Source organism: Castor canadensis, chromosome 18, assembly GCF_047511655.1.
Source record: "Castor canadensis chromosome 18, mCasCan1.hap1v2, whole genome shotgun sequence".
NCBI lineage: Eukaryota > Metazoa > Chordata > Mammalia > Rodentia > Castoridae > Castor > Castor canadensis.
In genome coordinates, this window is record NC_133403.1 from 5,425,040 (window position 1) to 5,447,694 (window position 22,655).

The 22,655-nt window shown below is 39.2% G+C and overlaps 1 pseudogene; it reads left to right on the plus strand.

Moving 5' to 3' along the window:
- The window catches only part of LOC141418860 (zinc finger protein 280B-like), a 56,097-nt pseudogene extending 34,565 nt beyond the window's left edge, over nucleotides 1–21,532 (plus strand).
- The last annotated feature ends 1,123 nt before the right edge of the window (nucleotides 21,533–22,655 follow it).

Consider the following 22,655-nt stretch of genomic DNA (forward strand, 5'->3'; position numbering starts at 1 on the left):
CAAGCTCAGGAGGAGATAAAGGGAGATTCTGCTGGGGCCTATATTTACTCAAATAGGGCAAAACAACAGAAGGGGGTAGAATCTACCATAAAACCCAGGTTCTGTTCCAGGAGAGATCATTTCCCCCTACTTAAATTCACCAGCAGTAACACAGCCTAAGCCTTGGACTTTGGTGCCTCTTCCTGCACCTTTCTAGTCTGAATAGCGGATATCCCATGGATTGCTCTCAAAAGTAAACAGATGCCTATGGAAATGCACAGACTATAGAAAAAGCATTGACTGAATACTTAACCACTATGACTCAAAATTAGTGAACGTGCGTGTGTGTGTGTGTGTGTTTGTGATGCTAGGCAAATGCTTTTGTTGAACCAAAAGACTTACAATGGTCCTTAATGTCCCACATAACTTCCACCTCCTCAAGTCTTTGCTCAAATATCATTTTAGTGTGATCTATGCTGATCAGATTGTTTTAAATTGTATTTCCACATCACTGCTTCTTCCCATTTTATGCTTTATTTTTTATCCATAGAACTATCAATTTCTAGAATACAAAGTAACTTGTTTTTGTTTATAATATATTCTTCATGAGGGCATTTCTCTGTATCCTCTAGGTGACATATCCTCCTAGAGTGTCACCTAACTCATAGTAAGTCTTGAGTAAATACTTGAACGGAATCAATTAATGAGAGTGGTACAAGAGATACTGGAAATAATAAAGAGATTAATTTTACTGATTTATTATAAAGAGAAGCCAAGAACAGGAATTTTTAAAGGGCCAGGTGCCAGTGGCTCACGCCTGTAATCCTAGCTACTCAGGAGGCAGAGATCAGGAGGATCACAGTTTGAAGCCAGCCCTGGAAATGTTTTCATGAGACTCCTATCCCAAAAATACCCAATGCAGAAAAGGGCTGGAAAAGAGGCTCAAGCAGTAGAGTGAGGCCCTGAGTTCAAACCCAGTGCCACCAAAAAGAAAAGAAAGCAAAAGGGAAGGAAGGTAAAAAGAGGGAGAGAGAAGAAGGAAGAAGGGATGGAAGGCAGAAGATAGAAAACTTGTTCTTGTCAACCTGGACCTAAAATAATGAAAGACATCTATGGAGTCTAGGTGTTGTGAGGTTGGGCATTTGGAGCAGAACTGAAAATAACTGAGAGCTTCCTGTAGCGCTTGCTCTGCTTTGGGGGAAAGATGAAAATATTGATAAATTTAAATTTCAAATTAAAACTTGGGTGAGCTATCAGTACACACCACTAGAGTGGCTGCAATTTAAAAGAAAGAACCTGTCATGGATGAGGGACATCTGGAGCTCTCATCACATTGTCGATAGGAATGCAAAATGAAATGACACAGCTGTCTCACTCGAAGAATTTACCTTGGGATAATAAAAACGAATGTTCACAAAGACATGTTTGTGATTTCCTACCAGGTTCATATATAGTAGCCCGAACTGGAAACAACATGTATCTTATTAACATGAATGAATAAACAAATAATGGTACATCCATTCAGTGTAAGTATATCCAGGAAAGAACATTGATCAGATTTGTGCATATCCAAATCATTATATTAAGCCATATGAAACAGGATGCATACTCTATGTTTTACATAACATTCTAGAAAATGTAAAACTATAGCAACAGAAAAAAACAGATCAGTCCTCTTGCCACATTCACAATAATCACTGCTCAAGGAGCCCCAGGTTTGTAAAGCAATTCATAAATGGACAGAGAAAATAGCACACCTCAGGGGACCTTGAAATCAGAAATGGAGAGAAAAATACAGGATCTGGGAGAGATGTAACAGACTGTCAGAATTTCTAGGGAAGACAAATTGTAAGTGGATTAAAAAAAAACAAAAACAAGGAGCTGGGCATGTTGGTACACATCTGTGATCCCAGCTACTCAAGAAGTGGAGCCAAGAGGCTCTTGAATTTGAAGCTACTTAGAACAGTTAGTGAGACCCTATTTCAAAAACAAAATACAAACAAAAGGGCTGGGGCTTGGCACCAATGGTAAGAGCACTTAAGCATGAGGCCCTGGGTTCCGTCCCCACTACCACAAAAGAAGGAAACAACCCCAAAAATGGAATATAGGAAATCTACTATAGCACAGTCCTTTTATAATGAAGGAACATTATTTTTAGGACACAGGGAACATGTATTTGTTGAAACCTAAACAATCAAGTTAAAGAAAAGACATTTCAAAACACAAAATAAAATGTAAATAGAATTTTGAGAAAGGCAAAAAGAGAGTTGGAATCTATATCCAGGTGTCCTTATGTAAGAAAGGTAACATGTATTTTAGGGAAATTTTAAGATAAAACAATAAATTTAGCTGAGTTGAATCATTAAATTAAAAATGGTCTTTTACCCAAATGGGTCCATTAAAAATTCTTGCTTGGATTATAAATCCTGAAGAGGCAAACAGAAATCCTTTCCCTCCTGTAGATCTAGGTCTGCAGCTATAATCATGTCAGCCTGTTACTATATGTAGCCATGTGTTTTAAAATATATTTTTTATTCTTAATTGACAAGTAGTAATTACACATTTTATGGGGTGCAGTGTGACATTTCAAAACCTGTAAATAATGTCTAATGATCAGGTCTGGGCAGCTGGCCTGTCTTTAGCTTTATGTGTCATTTCTTTGTGTTAGGAACATTCACAAATTCTGTCTACTAGCTATTTGAATAGTCAACACTCTCCCCTCGGCTTTAGCCACCTACCTTTTTTTCCCACTTTGGCAGTACTCAGGTTTGAACTCAGGACCCTCTGCTTGCTAAGCAGATGTTTTACCCCTTGAGCCATGCCCACAGACTTTTTTTTTGAGTTGTTGTTTTATTATTATATTATTATTGTGCTAGGGGTACATTGTGACATTTACAAGTTCTTACAATATATCGTAGTTGAATTCACCCCCTCCATCATTCTTCTTTACCCACCCCCAGCCCATTCTTGGAATCGTTTCAACATGTCTCATTTTCCCATTTTCTTATGTGAGTACCTCGTATCTCCAATATGCGGCCTCCTTCAGCCTTTCATTACATCCTTACCGCCCACTGGTGCCAACCCCGGATAGGACCTCTTTGACCTTCCTAGTCTCTTTTTCTGCTTTATTTTTCAAATAGCGTCTCACTTTTAAATGCTCAGGTGGCCTGGACAGCAATGTACACTTCCCAGGTAGCTAGGATGGCAGGAGGATGCCACCATGTCCAAATTCTTCTTGGCTGATAAGGGGTCTCATCTGAACCACACGCCTCCCTGTCTCTGCCCTGAGTAGCTGTGATTACAGGCATGAGCCTCAATGCCGAGCTTCATTTCCCAGTAGAGGGATTGCTGGATCATGTGGCAGTTATGTTTCTAGTTTTTTGAGGAACATATGTACTGCTTCTTATAATGGCTGTAATTAATTTACATTCCTCTTGACAGCATTTGTTATTTTCTGTCTTTTTGTAGTAGCCATTGTAACTGGAGTGAGTAAAATCTCACTGTGGCTTTGATTTGCATTTCCCTGATGGGTAAGTGCTGTTGAGTATTTTTTCAAGTACTTTTTGGTCCTTTTTGTATTTTCTCTTGAGAGATGTCCATTCAGGTCATTTAGACATTCTGTAATCAGACTTTCCTTTTACTGTTGAGTTATTTGACTTCCTTACATATTCTGGACATTAGTCCCTTGTTGGTTGAATAGTTCACAAGTAATGTCTCCTGTTCTGTAGGTTGTTTCCTTACTCTGTTGATTGGGGTTCAGATGAGCTTGATTAAAGCTCCCAGGGAAGCAGATGCAGAGAGTAACAAAGTCAGCACAGGCTGGAAGAGGGCCCCTGAAAACACATGTTATTCTTGGTGGGACAAGAGAAAAGCCATTTCTGTTATAAGTGTGGGAAGTTGTTTCAGCTGGGCTAAGCATCAAAATGCTGAAGACCATCCTGACCTGTGCAGTGAAGGCAGAAGGGGAGGAGGAGTGAGGTCCAGGTCAGAGTGCAGATACCCAAAGCTCTGTTGAAGCAGACATATACTGCTACCCTCTAATCTACCCTCGATCTCCAGAAGAGAGAGGGACCTGCATGCAAATTTGCTCTTCTCTTAGTCAGCCAAACCCTTCCCTTGGTCTAGGTGCATCTCAATGCCTGGGTGTCATTTCTAGAAGAGGTGGGTCTGAGCTGGGCCTTGTCTGAGGCTCCCCAGAGGTCCAGAGAGGCCTCAAGTGCTGTGCTTAGTAATCCCTGAGCAGAGACCAATAATTAGTTTACTAGCTGAGAGCCCCCAGGCCCCTCTGCACCAGGTCCACTGTGCTCCCTGCTGCCAAGGCCCAGGTCTATCCTGTCTGTGAGTAGTTCTGACAGGGTCTCCTGCCTGCACCAGGGCCTTGACCCCTACCTGCCCTGGGATGATAAATTAGTATACTGTGTGGCTCACTGAACTCATTAGAAATGGGGGAAAGTTGGGAAATAGAAATAAAAGACACTAATGGAGTTGAGAAAGACAGCACTAGGCCTGGGGCTTCTTTGAAGTAAGGGATTAGATCGGTTTGAAGAAGAAGGAATGTGAGTGACAACTTTGAGGGGAAGGTCTGAAAAACTATCCAAGATTCCTCAGAATTAGCTGAGGTGGTCACAGAGGAGAAAAGGAGAGACCCCAAGGATTGAGAAGGGAAGTCGTGGATCAAGACTAGAGGAGAAGCCAGCAGAGTGATGAGGCAAGAGCTAGCGGGAGACCAGGTCAAGGTGAGATTTGTTGTGTGCTTACTTTCCCCTCTGGGCTTTTTTTTTTCAATGGAGCCTCTTCCAGAATTTCAGCAGCTGTCTCTGATAGTCTCACCACAGAGGCTGATGAGCTCCTTACTCAAAAGTCTTTAATTCTCTCTGTGAGAGATTTCTTTTTGGTTACTGTCTGCAAATGACTTCCCTTCATGTTGTACACTATTCTTATGACTTAGTGACAAACATTTACTTTGATATTTAGGGGAGAGCACCTTTCAGAAAAGCAGAATTTCAGATCCAACACCAGACCTGCTGAGAATCCACATTTTACCAGATTCCTGGAGTCTGTGTGTGCATGTGAGCTTCTGAGAAACCCTTGTCTAACACAGGCAGAAACCTCTGGTGTGGTGTTGGCTATGAACTGTTCCTCATGGCTCAGTTTATTCTGCTTCCTCGCAACACATCCATCAAACTACCTCTTTTCCATTTTGTGTATTACACACCAGTCTTAATGTACTCAAAGTTCCTATTTAAAATGGCAAGCATCTCCCTCAGAGTTCACAAATCCACAAAAATTACCAAAAGTGTTTTATTAATAACAATATGATTTCCACATGTTCATATTTTCACTTCTTTTTTTGTGGTGCTGGGGACATCTTTGCATCATGACACCAGTGAACAATCAAGATTATCTGATGCAATTGTTATTTTTCTTTAGAGAGCATAAAATAATTGAATTCTTCGTTTTGTGGACCTGTTTTTCCCAGATCATTCATGGATATCCTCCTGTTTAGGACTGAAATGAGAATAAGAGTCAATTAAGACATTTTATTATACTTTTCTTTCTATGTATACTAAGTGTTCAGCCTGCCTGGAGAACTCAGATGTCTATTCATGTGATTCTGACATCACACGAGGATATTTGTACCTAGGCTTGGCCAAGAATAGGTTTCGATCTTGTTTCTTTATCCAGGTTTCACTCTACTGAGTACTGCTGTAATGTAGTATCAGTAGCACTGAGCCTTACCCTCAGGCTGGGCCCACAAGGTGATCAATGCAGCTTTGCCTCTCGGTAGGGAACCTGAGACTGGCAGGTCATCAAGGATATTTGTTGCTTGTATTGTCAGTCAGTGTCCTGGGGCCTGGCCAGGCTTCTATTGAGACCTACTGACCATTGGTGATGCTCCAGTGCTAGAGTCACAAGTAAGAGTGACTGCCCCTTCTGGGGACAAAGTGAAGACCCTTGAGTAACCACAGCCTGAGAACTGGATCCTGAAATCAAAAACAGACACGTTAGAAATAAAAAACGAAGGCAGAAGGGTCACCCAAAGACTGTTATCTTTGTGAACCTGGCCAGAGAGTGAGAAGGGAGAAAAAGAGAAAAGTCAAAGTCATAGTGTGTATTTTCCAAAGATCCCCAGGGCCCACAGCGGCTGCTGGGCTCTGGAGTGGCCCTTCTATTCCCTCCTCAGATCTTTTAAGGGAGAAAAAGAGAAAAGTCTAAGTCATAGTGTATACTTTCCAAAGATCCCCAGGGCCCACAGCTGCTGCTGGGCTCTGGAGTGGCTCTTCTATGCCCTCCTCAGATCTTTTAAGGGAGTATGATTATTTGGTGCTTTCTGCCCTTATGAGCCCTTTCCCAACACCATTAGCTCCATCAGATTTTGGGTCCTCATCCCTGGGAGTAACTCCACCATCAGGGAGCCTGGGGTGTCGTGAGCTCTGAGTTTGCCCCAAGAAAGAAAGTACTTGGTGTAACCTTTAACTCAGGCCAATAAGCATGGCCTTCCCAGTCTCTGAGGAGACCCACATTCTCCAGTGCTCCCTGCTGTGCTTTGCTAACCATTGTTCTTTTTTCTCTAGTTGCATTAAATATCTTTAATAGCTAGATTTCAATTTCAGTGTTACCGTTCTTGAGTTCCTCTGGAGGGTTTTTAAATTTTCACTTATATTTTTTAGTTCTATAATTTCCATTTGGTTCTTTTTACAACTTTTGTTTCTTCGCTCAGATGTGTTGCTTTTCCATTTGTTTCAAGAGTGTCTATAATTGCTCTCCAGTGAGATTTTATTGTTGCTGCTTTAAAAATCCATCACATAATTTTGGCACCCAAGCCATCTCAGTATTGGTGTATGTGAATGATCTTTCTTTTTCCATTGAAGTTGTGACTCTCCTGGTTCTTTTTTGTTTTTTAACATTTTTATTAGCATATGATAGTTATATCATTGTGACATTTCCATATGTACATACATTGTTCCCTGTTTTGGTTCATTCTCTACATTTATCTTCCTTTCTCTCACTCCCCTTTTTGAAATGACTTCAGCAGGCTTTGAAATTCCATACTCGTTCATGTATAGAAAGTACCTCAACGATGGTCACCCTCCTTATCCTCATTTACTCCTCCCCTCCTGCTATTAACTTCCTCTTAGCATGACCTGGGATTTTTGCCTTGGTATTATATCTGTACATGCATTGTGCTTAAGTCAGTATAACCGCCCTCTATTGCAATTCCTCCCTTTTCCCCGACTCTCGAGAGTATCCTGTGATTTTTTGTGTCTTAGTCCTACACAGATGTGATGTGTTTCACTATTATTTGCTATCAGGTTTTTTCTGGACCTATTGAGATGATCATGTGATTTTTGTCCTCACTTCTATTAATGTGCTGTATTATATTTAATGACTTGCATACATTGAACCATTCCTGCATCCCTGGAATAAAACAAACTTGATCATGGTGTATGATGTTTTTGACATGTTGTTGAATTCAGTATGCCAGTATTTTACTGAGAATTTTTGCATCTATGTTCATTAAAGATATTTCCCTATAAATCTTTTGTTTTGTCCTTGACCAGTTTTGGTATGAATATAGTACTGGCTTCATAGAGTGAGCATGGTAGTGTTCCTTCCCTTTCTATTTTGTGGTGTGGTTTGAGGAGTATTGGTAGTAGTTCATCTTTAAAGGTCAAGTAGAATTCAGTAGTAAATCTAATGGGCTCTGGGCATTTCTTTTTGGAGAGACACTTGCTGCTGCAATTTCATTGCTTGTTATAGATCTGTGGGTTGTTTATATTCTCTTGGATCAGTTTTAGTTGGTCATATACGTCTAGAAATTTATCCATTTCTTCTAGATTTTCCAATTTATTTGAGTATAGGTTTTTAAAGTATTCCCTAATGATCATCTGGATTTCATTGGTATTTGTAGTGATATCCCATTATTCATCTCTAATTTTATTAATTGGGTTTTTTCTCTCTTCCTTTTAGTCAGATTTGCTATGGGTTTATTGATCTTATTTATCTTTTTGAAGAACCAACTTTTGGATTTGTTGATACTTTGTGTAGTTTTTTTTTCTCTGTTTCATTGATTTCATCCTTTTTTATTGTCTCTCTCCTGTTAGTTTTGGATTTAGCTTGCTCTTGTTTTTCTAGGAGTTTGAGATGTAGCATTAGGTCATTTTTTTGAGATCTCTCTGTGCTTTTATGTAGGCACTCATAGCTATAAACTTTCCCCTTAGCCCTGCCTTCACTGTGTCCCATGGTTCTGGAAGGTTGTGTTTTCATTTTCATTTGGTTCCAGGAACTTTTTGATTCCTCCCTTATTTCTTCAATGACTTACTAGTCATGCAGCAATGTATTGTTCAGTCTCCAGGTATTTGAGTATTTTTTACTGTTTCTTTTGTTGTTGAGTTCTGGTTTTATTTCATTCTGGTCAAACAATATGCAAGGTGTTATATCAGTTTTTTAATATTTGTGCTTTGTATCCTATAACATGATCTATTTTGGAGAAAATTCCATGGGCTGCTGAGAAGAATATATACTGCTGCTGGATGAAATACTCTGTACATGTCAGTTAAGTGCATTTGATCTATGATGTCATTTAATTCTGAAGTTTCTTTGTTGACTTTTTTGTCTGGATGATTTATAGATTGGTGACAGTGGAGTATTGAAGTCTGCCATTATCAATGTACTGGTGTGTATCTGTGTTTTAAGTCTAGTAGAGATTAATGACGTTTAGTGTACCAACATTGGGTGCACATAAGTTAACAATTGTCATTTCCTATTGATGTATTGTTCCTTTTATTAGTATGAAGTGAGCTTCTTGGTCTCTTCTGACTAATTTAGGTTTGAAGTCTACTTTATTTGATATAAGTGTAGCTACTCCTGCCTGTTTTCAGGGGCCATTTATTTGTAAAATATTTTTCTGCCATTTCACCCTAAACCAATGTTTGTTTTTGTCAGTGAGATGAGTTCTTGTAAACAACAAATCATCAGGTCTTCTTTTTTTGTGGGAGGGCAGACAGGTTTCTACTCAGGGCTTTGCACTTACAAGACAGGTACTCTACCACTTGAGCCACATCTCCAGTCTGGGTCTTCCTTTTTAATCCAGCTTGCCCATCTATGTCTTTTGATAGGGGAGTTGAGGCCATTAACATTTAGTGTTAATATTGAGAGGTATGTGGTAATTCCTGCCATTTTTTTTTGCTTTGGGGGGGTATGTATGTATAGTTGATTCTTTGCTACTCTACAATTGCTTACCTGCTAGTATTCTAAGATTTAAGTATTCCCTTTTTTGTGTCTATGTTTATCTTCATCTTCTGTATATAAGATTCATTTGAGTATCTTCTGGGGTATTGGCTTAGTGGTCATATATTGTTTTAGTTTCTTTTTATCATGGAAGATTTTTATTTTTCCTTCAATTATGAATGATAGCTTTGTCTAGTAGAGTATTCTAGTTTTATAATTGTTTTCATTCAATATGTGAATACCTCATTCCATGCTCTTCTTGCTTTTAAAAATTTTATTGGGAAATCTGTTATACTAATAGGTTTATCTTTATAGGTAATTTGATTTTTCTCCCTTACAGCCTTCAATATTCTTTTTTTGTTCTCTGTGCTTATTATTTTAACTCTAATATGCTATGGAGAGGTTCTAGTTTGATAATGTCTGGTGTCCTAGAGGCCTCTTATACATGGATGGGTGTCTCTTTTTCAAGATTTGGGAGATTTTTTGCTATTATTTTGTTAAATATGTTTCCTGTGCCTTTGGCTTGTACCTCTTCTACTTCAATGCCCATGATTTATAAATTTGGTCTTTTAATGGAGTTGTAGAATTCTTGCATATTCCTTTCATAATGTTTATTTTTTTCTATTTGTATTCATCTGGTTTTTCTGTTAGATAAACTTTGTGTTCACATCCTGAAATTCTGTCTTTCACTTGTTGCAAACTGGTGGAGTCTATTTTTTGTTTGACTTAAGAGCTTTTTATTTCCAAGGTTTCCATCTGATCTTTTTTGTTTTGAGACTTTTTATATCTTTATTAAATTCCCCTTTCACATCTTATATTGTCTTCCTTTTATGTTTACCTCTTTTTTATATCTTCTTTGATTTTTTTCATATTTTTGTTTGCATTTTATTTCAGTTAGTTTTTTCTATGCCTTCTTGGGCTATGTATCCATATTCTCTTGGATTTCATTGACTCGTTTTTGCATGTACTCTATAATCTCCTCAATCATTCTTATCATTCTTGGGGGTTTTTTTGGCCACTCCACCAGCCCCTTATCATTGTTTTGAGCTCAGAGATTGAGTTTTCATCCTCTTCACTGTTGGTCAGATCCTTTGTTGTGTGTTTGCTGACCCTTTGAAGAGTCATATTCTCCTGCCTTTTCCTCGTTCCCATAGTTCATGGGATTCAACAGATTTGCTCATCTGTTGTTGATTAGTTGTTTGGTGGTTTTAGTCACCTAGAGTCTTTCCCTTGAATTAATTTTTATGTTCTGGCAGGATGGGTTATTGGTTAGGCTGTTGTGTCATTGCTGTATACTGACTAGGGTGTATAACTTAGCAATAACAAATTCATGCACTCATGCCAATTCAGATGTTTATATGAAATATAAAACCCTTGGCAGTTCTATCTATAAACAGAGGGGTGCTGGAAAAATAAAAGCTGTTTCCATAGAGATTAAAACTTAGTAAAAATAATGGAAGTGGAAGAGATTAAGAAGAAGGAGGGTGAGGGTGGAGAAGACTTTGTGTGAAGTGTGGGGCTGCACATTAATAAGACCCTACTCTGTGTAAAAGTGTAGTTCAGTTCTTGTGGAGTAGGGTGCTATTGTCAGGGATTGCAAAAGGATAGAAATGATGTAATATAGGAAGTTGGTAGATAAACCACTTTTTAAGTGGTTTGTAAGTAGGAGATAGGGAAGGTATGGACAGGAGGAAGGAGAGAAGAAAAGAACAGAAGGAAAAGGAAAAAGGGGAGAAGAATTAGAAAAGGAAGAAAAATAGGATAAAAGAGGGATAGACAAATTGCAGCTTAAGTCCACATCTCTTCCTTGTTGTGGAGAGGAGTGGGTTTCTTCTGTGGTCGGTGAGTACTAGAGACACTCCCCTCCAATTACTCAGGATTTAGTCTGCAGTTCTCATATGTTCCCTCTGGGTGGCACCCCTCCCAGGCCACTGTGTAAGTGAGTCTGTTTAGGCAGAGGCTTTCCCTTGGTTCCTGTCCCTCCTAGGACAGACATGCTGGCTAGGTGGCAAGCACAGTACCACTCCCCACTGGGCAGGTTTGGTTGGCTCCTCTCACATTGTTTTGCCAAAGACTTCTCTCAGTGTTTGTGGGGCAGTCAGTTTCACAAAAAAAGAGAAAAAGAACACCTGCCAGTGGTGCAGCATGTTCCTGGTGGCACCCACAAGCCTGGGGCAGATCTGCACTTTAAGAGGCTTAATTAGAGTTGGTCAGTATAGAAATGATCTGTCTATATATTGGCAACCTCTTATTTAGCAAACTAACCATACCAACAACAGTTGCTACCACTAACCTAAGGTTATCTTTCAGGTCTGTAGGAACTTCAGGGTTTGTCGGAAGAACAGAAGAGTAAAACAGGTCCTTTCTGAGGGTGGGTGCCAGCAAGAGGCAGAAGGACATAGGAAAGGGGGAGGAGGATGAATATGATGGATGTATATTTGTATTCATGCAGGAAAATAGAATAACAAACCCTGTTGAAATTTTTCTAAGAGGTTTGGGGTTGAGGAAGAATGATGGAATAGGTGAATCTAATTAAGATATATTCTAACAGCCAGGCGTTGGTGGTTCATACCTATAATCCTAGCTACTCAAGAGGCAGAAATCAAGAGGATCACGGTTCAAAGCCGACCCTGGGCAAATAGTTCATGAGATTCTATCTTTAAAAAAAATCACACAAAAAAAGGGGTTGACAGAGTGAGTGAAGCAGTACGAGCACCTGCCTGGCAAACATGAGGCTATGAATTCAAATCCCAGTGCTGCCACAAAAAAAAAAAGATATATTCTAAGCACGTATGTAAATGTCACAATGTATCCCCCTGCACAACTATTATATGCTAATAAAAAACTAAATAAATGGAAGCTTATAAGGACTCAGGAAAGACAGTGGCTGTTCAGGCCCTCCATGAGTCCATGCCTAATAGTGAATTTACATCCTTCTAAATACCAGTTTTATTTCTCCAAGTGCATGTCACTGCTTATTAAATAGGTTATCAGCTATTGGATCCATCTTATGGACTTTGTGCAAACTGTGTATTTTAACAGTTTCAATATCGATTGACTTAGTATGAAAATCTGCCCAGGTATTTCCCTGGCATTTACTTAATCCTTTCTGCTTGATGTTAGGTTACCAATTTTGTAGAAGTCAGTTTCTTCATTAGCACTCTGGAATTCTTACCCAGTCCAGAAGTGTGATCTTAGAGCTATTGGAAAGCTGTACTTGTCAGCGTTCTTTTCATGAATTTCCTTAAGACACAGCAAAACTATAGAATGATAGTTACTTGCCAGCAGCTTTCAGCAAAGCACCAGCATAAACAATAGTGGACAGCAAGATTTAACATGACAGAAGTTAAAGATCTGATGAGATTTTAATCACAAAGATAACAGAATTGACAAGCAAATTCAGTGATTTGTGCCGCATACAACATTCTAAGATACAAATTAGAATTATGACTGATGGTGTTGTACCAAGAATATTAGATTTCTATCAATTTCACAAAACTCCCAAACATATATTTAATAGTATCTGTGTAACTATAACCCAAACAAGGTTTAGCATCACTTGATTATTTGACAATGCTTCCCATGGTAATTTAGCTTATCAAATAAGCTGAGTTAAGTTTAATATCTCTCTTTTACAAAGTGAGAGACATATCTTTTGTGGCTTACTGGTGACTCAACTGGAAAATCTCAAAATTAATTTGATGTTTTAAATAAATGACTTGTTAGAATTTGACTTGGGGAAGTTTTTCAGAAATATCACAGGTTTAAAACACTTGGTCAAAATAGGAAATAACGGTCATTCATTTAACCATAGAAATAGGTTAAATACTTTAAAAGACAAATACAAAATTAATATAGTTGTAGTTAGCTCTTTAAAGACTGGTTTTCTAAGTAATCAGTGACCTAATGAAGACACCTGAAGTGTGGGGACTCTTCCTGATAAACAGATGCTTTGTTTCCTAGGTCAATTACTTCAAAAGTAAAGAAAAACATTTCGTTATTTCCTATTAAGAGCAGATCAATACGCTAAGAAAACTTTGTCTTAACAGAATACAAAATTATATTTTTGCATCAGTATAATACTGTTACTAGTGCTCAATTTTCAGAAACACATACTTTTCATCTAATTTTAGCCAGCTTGGCCACACATAAAACTCCTTTCATAAATGGACAGAAAATGAAAACAAGGTGCAGAAATAGAAACTGAGGTCCAGAGACAGCCCAAGTGGTTATGGATTAATATTCATTTTATCTGAATATGTGACTGTCTGAAATTGGCAGAAGCTCAGCTGCTGTGGTTGGCTTACACGTAGATATTTGTACAAGAGTACATGCAATTCCTGGCTTATGATGGTTCAGTTTACAATTTTGTGATGGTGCAGAAGTGCACCCAGATGAGGACTCTCTTTCTCTTTCAGTGTAGCATTCAATACACTACATGAACAGGTCAATGCTTATTATCAAACAGGCTTTATGTTAGATAATTTTGCCAACTGTAAGCTAATATAAGCATTCTGAGCACATTTAAGGAAAGTTAATCTAAGCTATGGTTTGGAGAAGGTTAGGTATATTGAATGTATTTTTTACTTAGGCTATTTTTAATTTATGGTGGGGTTATTAGGACATGGACCCACCATAAATTGAGGAGTTAAACTTTTAGTTGTTTTTTTATACTAAGTTAGACTGTAGTTCATTATGTGAGGGCCCAAATAGGAATTCCTCCTGAGGCCAAATTATTTTTGCTTGAGTGGCTACCATCAGGTAGTACCATCTGTTTGAGTACAGGGATTGTCCTTATCTTATTCACCCTATATCCTGAGCCCCTTCACCTAGGCCTAACCATAAAACAGCTACTCAGTAAATAGTTAGACAGACCTCTGGACAGTTGACGATCCTAACTCAGACAGAGTGGACACACTCTCTGGTTCTGTCCTGACTTATGGACTCAAAGGCTCACCCTTGAATTGCAGGGGTTTTCTCAATATTAGACAAGATGACAATGTGCTACTGTCAGTGATGTGTCCCCAGCCTCTAGACTCCTGTGCAATAAATGAGATGAATAAGAAGGAAAGGAGACTAGGCGTGGTGGAGATAATTGTATAGCTGTGTGTCCTGGGGATGCTTAATTGGGCCTGGGCTCAATTATCTTCTCCAGCAACACAAGGTGAGGCAGGAGCCCTTCGTGCAAATCAGCCTCCTGTGGTCTGTCCAAACCCTACCCTGAGCCCCTTAATATGTTCAGTCTGGAAAACGGATCCTGGGTGGGGATGGACATGGGGGGCAGGTTCTGTGGCTCCCCAGAAGCCTGTAAGGAGAGTTGCTGGTCCACGTAAGCAAGGGGCAAAGTGATCTGAGCAAGGTGGTGGCTCTCAGTTGGAATCCATAGCACAGAGCCCACAGGGACAGGCCACAGCGTTCCTTGCTAAGAATTAGACATACCCATATTTTGTCTTCACCATCCATTTTATCCTCCTCAAAAAGATGGAATCTTAATCTCATTTCTTCACCCAGCCCTTCTCCACCTGGACTCCCCTGCTCAGATCACAGTGAAGCTTAAAGGACAATCCTTGAACTCAGCCTCCCTAATGGGAGGCGGCAGCACAGGAAGCTCAGTGGGAAGACAGGACACCAGGAGCAACTCTCTCTTCCTTATCCCTAGGGAAGAGCAAAACCTTTTCCCCACTCAGGATCTTCACTCCCCCTGACCATTCCTTCTGTTTCTCTCTCTTCCTCTCAGTCTTTCACTGACTTAAATTGCAGAAAGGGAAAAGAAAAATATAAATGTTTTCCACTCCCATACATAAATTCTAGAACAATGTAGACACAGTGCAGTTTTGAAACAGAAGAGAATGAGGCATAGGCAGACTCCTAATTCTTAATTCTTCTCACTTCTGTACTTGGGCATTGAGAGGCAATTCACCCATTTCAAGGGGTGTAGTCATCACCCTTCAAATCCCACATGGCATGTGAACATATTCTCTTACACTTTCAGAGACAGCCTTTAGAATTTGGTGATAATGCCTAGGATTGGAGGCCATGGGCTGGGTGGGAAGCCTCAAGTTGTACTGAGTTCCCTCTTCTTAGGAGCCATAGTGAGGAAAGGGAGAGGAGGAGGGACAAAGGAGGAGTCCAGGCTGTGTGCCTCTGACCTCTGTTCCCTGAGGTCCTGTACGGGAGGTTCAGAGATTCCACATTTCTTCATCACTCTACATACTCTAGGTGGAGACTGGCCCTTCTTGTAGATCTGTTCTTCTCCCCTGAGCTATGTAAGCCCATCTGAGCACAGAGTGTGAACCTGGCCCTCTGAGCTGTGCTGGTATTAAGACCACAGAGAAGTGTGACCTAGACACCCCAGAGGCTTAGAGGGATAGCAGCTTTGACAGTGAGCTCTGGATGTTTTGTGATCATTCCCAGGACCATCAGGGATAGCCCCAGGACCTGCTGCTCCAGGGCCCAGGTCTTGCTGCATCATCTACTTGTCCACTCTCTAGGCCCTATGCGTCCTCGCCCTAAAGTGAAGTTTCTGTGTTGTATTGCACTCTCTTTATCACATCTGGTCCAACACTCTGACTTCCACTAAAGATCACTGCTTGTCACCTTCAGTTTCTTTGTTTTTTTGTCATAATCCTGGAAACTCAGCCTCCCTAAAGATGTTTTACAGACTGAGCCTCTTGACAGGATCATTCTGCCTAGACATCCCAAGTCTAAGCTTCTTTATTCTCTTCTGTACCAGCCATGGGCCAAGATAGAACCATATTTTTCATAATACTGAGCCTAAGTTTCTTGAAGTACCAGAATTTCATCATTGCAATCAGTTCCTGAGGAATAGTTGTTGAGATGGAAATTTTTTCCACAAACATTATGCTGGGTGTTTTTTTTATAATTCCTCCCCCCACCAAAAACCCTATGTACCAATAATATAATTACTCCCCCTTCCTGTTTCCCTGCTCCTAGTAATAAGTAGAGAATGGAGAGATGAGTAACCTGTATATGGCAGAAGAACCTAGGGCTCCAGGAGTCAATCACCATGCAGGAAGCAGGAGAAAACATCTTTTCTGGTGGCTCTTGGGAGACTCTGTTATGCCAAGCAAAAGCTATCTTTGGGCAACACTTTTGATTTCGTCCAAATAACTGTGATGCATTTCAACATCAATTAGAACCAAACAAACGGGGGAATTTTTAGAACCAGAGAAAATGAGCAGATGATAGGCCCAAGATTCATCTCCTTAATAAAAGGGTGGTCATCACTGCACCTAGGAATTCAGGAGCTGTCCAGGAAGTCCTCTTCCTACCATATGACCAGCTCCTCTTGTGCCCTCTCTGGTTGCTCTGAGTAATTCAAGAGGTCAGTGGAGGGAGATGGTGTCTATAACTTTTGAAATGTTGTCAGGCCATACCAGTTTCATTAATATGTCTTGTCTTCCTAACAATACCACATGGTTTTGATTTTTTATCATTGTGTATATGCATTTAGATGAGTTTAGGCACATACCTATTATCTAAACATGTCTTTTGCTGACAATAATGTCCTTATATTCTGGTGCATCTGTGTCTTGTAGATATCACTTTTGATAATTTAGTCTTATTTCTCCTATTTTATTCATCTTTTTAAATATTGTTTTAGCTTTAAAAAAAGGCTGGGATGTAGCTCAGTAGTAAACATTTAAAGGCCTAACCTAAGCAAAGCTCTGAATTTTATCCCCAGCACTGCAAAAACAAAATTGTTTTTGTCATGGATATTCCATTGCTTTTCTGTGTACAACTTAGCATAATCTTTACAACTATAAAAATCTTGCTGTGATTTTGATAGGAATTGCAATAAATGTGTACATCAGTTTAAGGAGTATTGACTTTTTCCTATGTTGAGTCCTGGAATTCATGAATATGTAATACAGCTCTCAATTTATTTAGATCTTTTCTTTTGCTTACTGTTTTCAGAATTGTAAAGTTCTCAGGATATAAGATTTGTACACATTTTGTGGTATTTGTCTTATTTTTTGGTTTTGTATTTATATCTCTTTCATTTTTGTCAGATTATACCTGGTATTGTATTTTATCTAAGTCCCCATATTTTTATAGTTAGTATTTGCTGAAATGCCAATCATTTTTTATACTAATCTTATGTCATGGAAATTTGCTGAACTCATTTCTTATATGAGTATCACTGTTATTGCTACTGCTGTTGCTGCTTTTGTTATTTTGAAATGCCAAATGGAGACAATTATGTCCTGCAAAAACATGCAACTGCATGCATGATGACAGGCACAAAGCGTTCAGTATGTTGTCATTAAATTTAGGGGAGCTGTTGGGTTTTGTATAATTTTATTGAGGAAGTTTTCCACTATTCCTAACTTTCTGAGTGTGTAACTGAGAAAAGATTCGATTCTTCTGCAGGGAGATGAGAAGTTACAGATGTAGGATAGAAACAATGAGAAAGAGATAGGCTAATGAAGGGAGAAATATTCATGTGCTTTCTGGGAATAGGTGAAGATCTTCCAGGAACCTCTGTTCCCTCCTTATATGGTCTGGTATTTTGATCATGGCAGCAGGTAGGTGTTTAGCCTGAAGACATAGATACAATATGAAGACAGAGATTCCGAGGCTTTTCATCTTGTTCCAGCCCCATTATGGGGTATCTGCAGGCCCAAGTGAAGAGTCAATGTTTTCAGCAAATGTGGCCTTCAAGTCCCTGAAAAGTAACCTAGGAAAGTGTCATCATCATAACCCACACAGCAGAGGTGTAGCTACATCAAAGCTGGTGGGAGATTAGTAGTGTATTTCCCAGATGTGTGAATTATTAGTCACCAGAATTAGTGATTTTTAAGTCATCTAAGAGCAAGTGCAGCTAGAGAGTTTATTTAGGCCTTTTCCTTTGTAACAAGAGATTTGTACTTTTTTATTTTTTGGTTTGTTTGGTTGGTTTTTTTAATCATGAATGGCTGTTGAATTTGTCAAAGATTTTAGCATGAATTCATATGATCATGTTATTTCTTTTCTCTTTAACCTATTGAGATAGTAGATTATATTGGTTGATTTTCAAATATTGAAACAGGCTTGCTCTCATCCAGTAAACCACAGCTATCCATGCTATATGATTCTCCTTGCATATTGTGGAATCTAATTTGATAAGAATTTAATGAATTTTATGCCTATAACTTGAGAGACACTGGTCTTGAGGCAGGCTAAAATTAGGGAAAGTTCAGGACTCATAGAAACTTAATATTATATTTCAGATTGACCATGCTCTGGCTCAGGCCTCCCTCACCTGGCCTGGGAACCACCCATGCCCCTCCCCACTCATTGATTATTGGATGGGATCACCTGGTTCCTTCTACACTTCCCATAGGTTAGTGTAGGTTTAAAAGCACCTGGAGAAGAGAAGCATGCTCTCTCTGTCTGCAGATTCCACCTGTACCCACCATGCTCCCTTTTGTAATCTCCTTCCCTAACTTTTAATAAACTCCATTTGCACCCACATGTCCTGTGATGGATTCGCCTCCAAGGGACACAAAGAATATGGAAATCTTCTGATCACAGACTCTGCTATGCCACCAACAATCTGAATTTTTTTTTCTTTTTGTGTACTGATTTTGTCTGCTTTGAACATAATGATCATACTATCTTCATAAAATGAGTTGGGGAGCATTCCTTCAATACACAAAAGTAGAGAAATATAGACTGGTGACTGAGAACACAGAGAGTCAGTACTGACTGACAGTCATGAGGATATACCTCGATATGATCAATAAGATTTATATATACAAATAATTGTTTAGATTTGCAGATAGACCTGTAACTTTAAAAATACATACTGTTTTTATGTATCATATGGCTTATTTCTCCTGACCATTCAGAGCCTTTCACAAATCTAAGTTATGGGCTTTCTCGTGTCTTGACATTTGTCTAAATGCAGGGGCACTTGTATTTGCGAGGAATAAAAAGTGTAAGATGACGTTTTTCACAGATGCTATGACACTAGACTCAGGATTGCACCGCTCCAATTTGTACACTGGGCTCATCTCATTCAAACAGGTACCTGTTGACCATGGCCAAGCAACTGAAGCATTCTTTTGGAGTGGACACTGAGTGTACACTCAGGCAGACAGAGACATAATTTCTGAAACTTTTATGTGATTCCTTCAAACCTGAATGTGAGTGAAATTAAAGTGACTGCTTTCAGGCCAGTCAGACATATGTCATATAAAGAGCAATTACCTGGAAATTTAGAATCCTGGGGCATACCAGTCTCATGTTAAGCTGTGAGATATATGGCAGGGCATTTTTCCAATAATTACCCTTCCTGGGTATTTATACTGCATAACCTACATTCATTAAGTCACTCAATAACACCTCAGACATTCTTCCTGATTTATTGACTATCCCCATTCCTGAGTAGAGAAAAAGGACACAGAGATGAATATGCCCAAGTTTGTATGCTTTCAAGTGAAACAACCAAGATAGGAACCTAGACATGCTGCCCACAATGCTGGGGCTTTGAGCAATTGACCCGTGCTCATCACTCAGCTGCAAGATCATTAGTCCCCACCATGCAAGAGGGTCCAGCATCTGTATAAATGTCAATAATTATCCAGCATTATAAAATCTTACACATTGTCCACTTCATAAGGTAGTGTTAGTAATCGTATGTTCCAGGGCAGGTATTACACTAAAGTCACAGATTTTATCAAGTTATCATGTGGAAAGCCCTAGAACCTTTAGTCCACTTCCAGGTACTAAGAATGGAGACATACTATTTGGAACCCCCAGGCTCTGTCAGTGCTGGATCACTCTTCAGTACCAGCCCAAAGCTGATATGAATAGGTAGATCCTTTAGGGATATTTGATGGCAGTAAAAAATATGTCCCCTAAAAGTGCTGAAGCCCTGTTAGCTACCACACCCTGGGACGGTGACAGATAAGTCAATGTTCCACCTTTTATCAGCTTAATGTGTCACCCTTGCTGCAGCTCTCATGTAGAGTTGTGTTAAAGAGCCTCAGAGATCAACAGAGGCCAAAGATCCTCATTTCACCCTATCTCACTGCTGGTTGGCTGATCTGAACACAGACAGCAACTCAAATAGTGCATACTAATATGATGTAGCAAAGAAAGACTAGGAGGAAAAATGTATGATTTGCAGTGGTTACTTAAAAATGTAATAATGCTGGTATTTCCGCCCTTCAATAATTAGTCATAAAATATAGTTATATCTTATACCTGGTATTAAACCTATTTCCTTAATAAAAATGTGTCCACTATCAATGGCAAAATCCTATTTAATTAATGATAAATGCTGAATCTACATGTGCGGATCTGTGGAGGTTGAAATAGGCTTGATAGAGGTCAAGAAAATAGTGTCAATGGAGTATTACTCAGCCATAAGGAATAATGACAGGTGGTTTGAAGGTAAATGGTTACAGTTGGAGGACATCATGTTAAGTGAAGTAAGCCAGGCTCTGCAACACAAAACCCGCATGTTTTCTCTCATACGTGGAAGATAGAGCCAAAGATAAACATTACACAAAATCAAGCATGATCATACACAAACTCATTTGTAGAACATGTCTGTCACAGAGGAACCACTCTATGGAACTCAGGGGAAGAGGAAAGAAAAAAGAGAATGATAGAGTATCAGAAATACCATGTAACATAAGATGTGAAGGTAGAGGATATAAGGATGTGTATTGAAAGCTGTTGAAAAATAGGGGGTGGCATGTTTATTGCAGCACTATTCACAATAGCCAAGTTATGGAAACAGCCAAGATGCCCCACTACTGATGAATGGATCAAGAAAATGTGGTACTTGTACACAATGGAATTTTACTCAGCCATGAAGAAGAAAGAAATCTTATCATTTGCAGGTAAATGGATAGAACTGGAGAACATCATTCTGAGCGAAGTTAGCCAGGCTCAGAAGACCAAAAATCGTATGTTCTCCCTCATATGTGTTCTTTAGATGTAGGGCAAATGCAGCAATGTTGTTGGACTTGGATCACATGACAAGAGTAGAGCACATAGGGGAGATATAGGAATAGGTAGAAAACCTAAAACATGAAAGTGTTTGATGTCCCCACTCCAGAGGAACTAATACAGAAACCTTAAAGCGACAGAGGTCAATATGAAAAGGTCATCAGGAACCAGTGTATAGATCCGTTAGAGATGAATCAACTTGGATTGTAACACATTTGTACATGAAAGCAATGCTAGGAATCTTTCTGTATAGCTATCCTAAACTCAACTAGCAAGAACACTTTGTCTTTCTTATTAGGCTTATGTCTTTTCTTCAACAAAATTAGAGATAAGGGCAGAACACATTCTGCCTGGAAGTGGGTTGGGGGAGATGGTGGGAGAGGGGGCAAGGGGGAGAAATGACCCAAACAATGTATGCACATGTGAATAAATGAAAAAAAAAAGAAAATAAATAAATAAATAAAAGAAAATGGGGGGTGGGAGGTAAAGGGGTAAGGGAGAATAATGGAAGGAGTTGAACAAAATAAAGCAAAGTATACCCACAGTGGACATACATTGAGACACCCCTTTTTTTAATTCACTAATTCACATGTGTATACATTGTTTGGGCCATTTCTCACCCCTGCCCCCTCAATTCCAGGCAGAACCTATTCTGCCCTTATCTCTAATTTTGTTGAAGACATAAGCATAATAAGAAAGACAAAGCGTTTTTGCTAGTTAAGGATAGCTATACAGAGAGATTCTTAGCATTACTTTCACATACAAATATGTTACATCCCAAGTTGATTCATCTCTAACTGATCTTTACACTGGTTTAAACATCAACTTAAATATTAACGAAAAACAGGACTGTAAAATTGGTACAGTGCGGAGTTATGAGTGAGGGGGGAAGGTGAATGAAGAAGATTAAGGTGATGGTATATGGTAGATGGACTTCATATACCTAAATGAAATAGAACTAAGAAACCTCTTGTGATTGCTTTAAGTGGGGCGGGGAAGAGGTTGAGGGGGAGAAATGATGAGGACAATGTAACTAATGTACAATATAAGTCTAATTGGAATTGTCACCATGAATTCCCCCATGTTATGAATATATCCTAATAAAATTCCATTTTAAAAAAGAGAAAATAGTGTCAGTTCTACAGACCTTCTGAACAATCTGAAGAAGTGATATGACTCTGTCACTTAATCATAAGATTTATTTTAGTGTTTACTCAATCAGAGGGGATTGTTTCCGTTGTTTTAGATTGCCATTACATAGGAAGCTGAAAACAGTATTCCTCATTTCTTTCATGCTCTTCCCTTCGCTTTATTTTTTTGACCATCCTGGTGGATGGTCCAGCAGCTCAACTCATGCTTGTTAGTCAGCTAAAGCCATTAAATCATCATTTGTCCATATCAAGCAAAGTTCCCTTAGTAATTAATGAGCAGCCCTTCTGATGAGCTGACCGATATTTTGTGTCCTTTTCGTTTTCCTC